The sequence below is a fragment of the Chelonia mydas genome, chromosome 13 (genome assembly GCF_015237465.2).
Source record: "Chelonia mydas isolate rCheMyd1 chromosome 13, rCheMyd1.pri.v2, whole genome shotgun sequence".
NCBI classification, from domain to species: domain Eukaryota; kingdom Metazoa; phylum Chordata; order Testudines; family Cheloniidae; genus Chelonia; species Chelonia mydas.
Window position 1 is genome coordinate 32,433,200 of NC_051253.2, and position 6,741 is coordinate 32,439,940.

The 6,741-nt window shown below is 49.5% G+C and overlaps 1 pseudogene; it reads right to left on the reverse strand.

Moving 5' to 3' along the window:
* Positions 1-3,210: 3,210 nt before the first annotated feature.
* Positions 3,211-4,191, reverse strand: LOC122462746 (annotated as a pseudogene).
* Positions 4,192-6,741: the final 2,550 nt, after the last annotated feature.

The following is a 6,741-nucleotide window of genomic DNA, read 5'->3' on the forward strand; positions in this document are numbered from 1 at the left end:
TGAGGGCTCTGGGGTGGGGCCGGGAATGAGGAGTTCAGGGTATGGAAGGGAGCTCTGGGCTGGGGCAGGGGGTTGGGGTGCGGGGTTGGGGTGCAGGCTTACCTCCGGCGGCTCCTGGTCAGCAGCACAGTGGGGGTGCAGAGGCAGGCTTCCTGCCTGTCCTTGCACCGCGGACCATGCTGCACCCCGGAAGCGGCCAGCCGAGGTCTGGCTCCTAGGTGGAGGCACGCAAGCAGCTTTTGTGACTCTCGCTCACAGGCACCGCCCCCACCCCCAGTGAAGCCCAGTGATCAGGGCGGGGGAAACACGTGGAGGCACATGGCCCCACTGCCTAAACGCCGGACCCGCTGCTGGCCACTTCCGGGCGCAGCGTGGTGTCAAAACCGGTAGGTAGTACTCTGCCTTAGCTGGGCAGCACCACCAAGGGGACTTTTAACTTCCCAGTCGGCGCTGCTGACCAGAGCAACCCAGTGCCTGACATGCCGCCACCCAGGACTAGGTTGCGACCTGAAGTTTGAAAAACGCTGTGCTACAGTATTGCTAAGCCACGCTTCACGGGCAGGCTGGCTGTGACCCCTCTTTCTTAAAAGGTCTCCACCTCAGGGACTTCTCTTGGGGTTCCTTTGTCTTCGTAAAGCCTCAGGCCCGCACCTGGCCCAGACAGCAAACAGCCACCCATCTCCCCGGATTGGTCAGTGTTTGCTATGCTCGACTCAGGTGACTTTAACGGTTTTGAAACGGTTTTAGTCTCTCAAACTATCGCCTGTGCAAACATCTTGCAGTAATTATGATGACCAGTGGGCTACTGTATATAACTGACCTAAGGGATCCCTGTAAAACCCTATGGACCCCTCTGCCAGTTTATACCCTGAGGTCTCTGTGTCACACAGCCTTCACCCAAAGGGAGAGCGGGTGCTGTGCACTCGCCGAGATAAATCCTGAGCGACTGAGAAGTTTGGGGCAGAGCCGAGCCATAGTTTGAGCCCCAGCTGTTCTTCTAAGGAGTTTATTGGTTTTGCAAATGTTGTTGCTTTGGGGGAAAGGGGAGGTTTGTATCTCAGGAATCTCTGGTTCAGATTTGGAGCTCTAATGTTACCTAGCTGCCCCATGAGGCAGGGCAAATTTAGAAGCACTTAGATTGATACCTCTGTAAAGAGAAAGGGAAGCTCAAACCTAATTACAGCTAGGCTGGGCAGAATTCATTTAAAAAAACAATTTGTTGGGGCAACAGGTCCTCGTTCTATCTCAGTCTACAAACTATGCAGAGACCCCTGTGCTGGACCAATACTTTGTGCAGTTTATTTACAGATGGAGTCCCACCACCTTCATAAGATATACAGCCCCTGTAAGAAGCTGGGGAGCACAGGCGCCAACTTTCCAATGTGCTGGGGGGTGCCTGACCCCCAGCTCTGCCCTAGACCCTGCCCCCACTCCATCCCCTCCCCTAAAGCCCCATCCCCACCTCTTCCTGCCCCATTCCGCCCTCTTCCTTGAGCATGCTGCATCCTCGCTCCTCCCACCCCCAGAGCTTCGTGCACGTCGCGAAACAACTGACCGCGGCAGGCAGGAGGCATGGGGAGGGAAGGGAGGTGTGGATCGTCTGGGCCCGCTGGTGGGCGGGAGGTGCTGGGGGAAAGAGGGGGGCTGATGGGGGCGCTGCCGGTGGGCGTTCAGCACTCACCATTTTTTCCCTGTGGTGCTCCAGCCCCGGAGCACCCACGGAGTTGGCTCCGATGCCTGGGAGAGCAATCTCTCTTTCCCCTTACTACCTGCTTCCCTGCTTTCTACCTCCTTCCTGTGCCTATTTGTGGGCTCTGCCTAGTGGCTCAATTAGCCTTCCTGCCCGGACGCACCTACGAATTAGGCACAGCTTTGCTTTGTCAGCTCCATTCTGCAGGGCTTGACCCAGAGCCCGGACTCAGCCTTTCTTGCCTCGCACTCTGTCAGGGGGATAATACTGGTGTTTAGTTTCCAGCATTATTTTGAGTTTTTGATGTTCACAGTCATGCAAAATCATGGGAGGGTCAGACAATAATTGTTTAATGACAGCCGGCGTGGAGATTCAAACCGGTAAAGTTTTATAACCATTAAAACACCAATTGTCAACTCCCATGTCAAACTCCACAGAGACCATAACCTTAAATCAAACTCCAACACATCCTCAAGCAGCGTTTTTCTTTCTTTGCCTCTCTGCATGTTTCCATGATGATTGATGGAAATAGTTGTGCACGTACGGGGAAATCGACATCTATCGACATTTACCAATAAAAATGGACTCCTTCCAAGCCTAAATGCACTACAGCTGGCACTCTGCATATTCTGCTATCACCTCAACCCTAATGGGGCGTCAGTGAATTGTGGACCCAGAACCTGGTGTACCTGCCAGGGGCTGTCCCAGGCCGGCTGTGTTCACCCACAGTCATGCTCACCTTGGGACTTCACATTACAGGATGCCGAGTGCCCTCGATTCCCACTGGCTTCGCTGAGAGCTGGGAAAGCTCCGCATTACACAGAAGACGCCCAGCACCCGGCAGGCATGGACACCAGGCGCTTTCTCTGCTGTAGTATTGACAGATCAGACTTCAGAGCTATGAAGTTTGGCTATCTGCAAAACAAGGGTGCCCCGGGCAGTAAGGGACCAGAACAGCCGTTCACACTGGGATCTCAAGAAGCTCCATTGTACAGATGAGGAAACTGTGGTCCAGAGAGGTGAAGTCAGCTCTCCTTGATCCCAGGGACAAAACAGGGACTAGTAGCCAGGTCTCTCTGTGCCACTATCACAGTACGGACCTTTCTTCTTTACTGTCCCACCTCAGGGCTCATGTTCTTACAGAGAGATTGGGCCCTGGGCCCTGGTTCTCATCTCACATTAACTTTGCACATTGAAGGATGAGGATAAAAAGAAATATTGAGCATCAGGTGTAGTCCATGGTAAAGGGGCTTGATATAAAACATAGTGTGTGCTCATGTAATTACAGGCTGTACAGTAATGTACAGGAAAGTAACTCACAACAAGAGTGAACTATCAGACTAATCAAACCCTAACCCCAACCAAACCCCAAGTCCAGACAGCAGAAATATCAGCCTCACATCGAGTGCGAGTGATAGCTGTCACTGGCCTCACCTAGAGAACCAGCTGGCCAGTGAGAGTGATGCATCAAACGCATTACAGCAAGCCAGCTTCTTCCCATTTCACGTGCATTGAACAAGCTACAGCTGGAAGCTCTGAATCCTTTTGCCAGCCGAGAATGTAGTGACAACTTTCCTCAGGGCCTCTCTGACCTCAGTGTTCCTCAGGCTGTAGATGAGCGGATTAGCCTGGGGAGTCAGGACTGTGTAGCAGACAGAGAACACTTTGTTCAGGTCTTGCAGTGTGTCAGTTTTGGGGAGCATGTAGACAATCATGAGGGTCACATAGAAAACCGACACCATGATGAGGTGGGAGGAGCAGGTGGAAAAGGCTTTTCTCTTCCCAGTGGTGGAAGGCATTTGCAGAATGGTGGAGATGATGCAGACGTATGTTGCCAGGGTTAACAGAAACGGTGGCAGAGTTCATAGAGCAGCTAGCATGGTAGTGAAAAGCTCCATCATACGTGTGTCATGGCAGGAGAATTTTACTACTGGGATGAAGTTGCAGAAGAAATGGTCAATTTCATTGGGGCCGCAGAAAGTTAATTGTTGCATTAAATATACTGTTTTGTCAGTAACCAGAGAGCTACTTATCCAAGTGCCAGCTGCTAGCTGGAGGCAGGACCTGCCATTCATAAGGGATGCATAGTGCAGTGGTTTGCAGATTGCTAAATACCGATCGTAAGATATCGCAGCCAGGAGATATCACTCTGCAACTGCCAGGAAACCAAAGAAATAATATTGTGTGAGGCAGCGCTGGACAGAAATGGTTCTGTCCCCAGTCAGGAGACCAGCCAGCAGCCTGGGCAGGATGGTGGAGGTGTAGCAGGTCTCTGGGCAGGACAAGCTCCTCAGGAAGAAGTACATGGGGGTGTGAAGGTGCTGATCAGCCACAACTAGCGCAAAGATCAGGACGTTCCCAGCCACGGTCCCAGCCAGGGTTGTGATGTAGATGATGAGAAACAGCAGGAAGAGAAGAGTTGGTAGCTCAGGGAGACTCCCAAATCCTCGCAGGATGAATTCCATGAGAACCGTTTGATTCACTTGCTCTGGGTTCGCCATTTGGTCCAACTAGGGGAAAGAAACCAACATTTACAACGGAATCTGAAGATGAGACATTTTCATCACACTTTAGCATCAATTTAGTTGCATAAATATTCCACAAGGCCTGTCATAAATATAAAGGGAAGGGTAACCACCTTTCTGTATACAGTATTATAAAATCCCTCCTGGCCAAAGGCAAAAGCCTTTCACCTGTAAAGGGTTAAGAAGCTAAGATAACCTCTCTGGCACCTGACCCAAATGACCAATGAGGAGACAAGATACTTTCAAATCTGGGGGGGTGAGAGGGGGGAACAAAGGGTTCATCTGTCTGTGTGATGCTTTTGCCTGGAACAGATCAGGAATGCAACCTTACAACTGTTAGTAAGTAATCTAGTTAGAAATGCATTAGATTTCCTTTTGTTTAATGGCTGGTAAAATAAGCTGTGCTGAATGGAATGTATATTCCTGCTTTTGTGACTTTTTGTAACTTAAGGTTTTGCCTCGAGGGATTCTCTATGTTTTGAATCTGATTACCCTGTAAGGTATTTACCATCCTGATTTTACAGAGGTGATTCTTTTACCTTTTCTTTAATTAAAATTCTTCTTTTAAGAACCTGATTGATTTTTCATTGTTCTTAAGATCCAAGAGTTCGGGTCTGTGTTCACTTGTACAAATTGGTGAGGATTCTTATCAAGCCTTCTCCAGGAAAGGGGGTGTAGGGCTTGGGGGGATATTTTTGGGGAAGATGTCTCCAAGTGGGCTCTTTCCCTGGTCTTTGTGTAAGTTGCTTGGTGGTGGCAGCATACGGTTCAAGGACAAGGCAAAGTTTGAACCTTGGGGAAGTTTTTAAGCTAAGCTGGTAAGAATAAGATTGGGGGTCTTTCATGCAGGTCCCCACATCTGTACACCAGAGTTCAGAGTGGGGAAGGAACCTTGACAAGGCCCCTCGTCCTGTGGGGTCAGTGAAGAACCAAGACTCTGGAGGCAAATTTCCTATTTAGATCTTTGAGATACCATTATCACCCCCTCCCCTTCGGTCAGTGAAGAGATCGATGCAGGCAGAAAACCACACGCACCGCTGTGCATACCGATGTCAAAATTGGCAAAGCCATTTTGTATTAGTCGTTTGTAACTTTGACAAGTGGTCCCCATGGCTCACCAGGGTGGACTGTGACTTCTTGCATTGCAAACATATTATCATTTCTGCTAACGGCCAGCAGGCTCTAGTGGACTCAGCCAAGAGCGGGGATAATGATCAACATGCTGTCAAAGCAGGTTACGTTTGTCTCCATGAGACAAGGTCCAGCCCTTTCCTGCTTTTATGTTTTTCCATTTTTTGACATTCATCCTGGACCTCTCCAGTGAGAGAGGGGGAGAGACACGTCACTTAGTTGTTGCATCACAAATTGATGCCAAATTTACACTTCATTCCCCTTACGGTTTCATTGGCCAGCATCACAACCACCGGGGTGTTTCAGTCACTTTCCCTCAGGAACACTCATCAATTGAATCTCGTTTTGTTTCTATCTGCAACTGAATAGTTCCTCAGTCCTGCTGTGAGTTTGCTCCCGCTCCCCGCTGGTGTTGTCTACCAACGTGATTAACTTCACATTCCGGGTGAAGGGGGATTATGAACTTGCACAGGACCACAACCCAGTGAGCTCGCTCGCACAGCTGGCTGCCCCACACTCTCTGATCGCTCTGTTTTAATGCTATTTTATCCAACACCCCAGCTCCCCAGCTCATGGCTTCGCTCTGTTAGAGAATCCCATTGGTTTTGGAAACTGAGCCACTTAGTGTCACTAGCGAAGTCAACTGGATATTTTCAAAGAGTATCCTAGTGATACAAAGCACCCATCACCGCATGACACCCAAACATATCACATCAGTGTAACCCCCACAACCACTGTTCAGCTTATTGTTCTGCTGACAATAACGGCATGCATGTTGTTTTTATAGCCGCTCAGTCCACTGTGTTGCTCATTTCTCCTGGCCTTCTAGACAGTTACCAATTTCTCTCTTAATATTCAAATAATAATATTAAAATAGGTACCACTATGAATACAATGGAACAACGTGTAGAACTAATGTAATTATTGTCACGATTTCAGGGTAATGGCACCAGTTTTCCTCCTTCATGCTCCACTCTGGGAGTTCCCAGTCAGGTCTCCAGCCACCACCTGTCTACGGGCAGGGACCCTTGTCCCAGTTCCATCTGGCATCAGGTTTTAGGACTGTACAGCTCCCTGCTTTGCCGACCGGGAAATCCCCAGAAATCCAGTCTGTCTAACGCCCAGCACCTCTGCCTTGCTTTCTCACCAAGGGTGATGAACAGGTATAGCCAACGGTCACGAGGTACCACACAGCACATTTATTTTCAAGGTGAAATCATTACAGAGGAAAAGATCATTAAAGACAACAAACAGATTTAAACACACAACACCCCAGGAGTCACCCAGCAACCTTACAGGGCCCGAGTGTGGCAAAGTCTTCTTGGCTTCCCCCCTTGGACAGAGATCTTGTCCCTTTCTGTGTTTCCTCAGCCTGGTCTACACTAAAAACTTAGA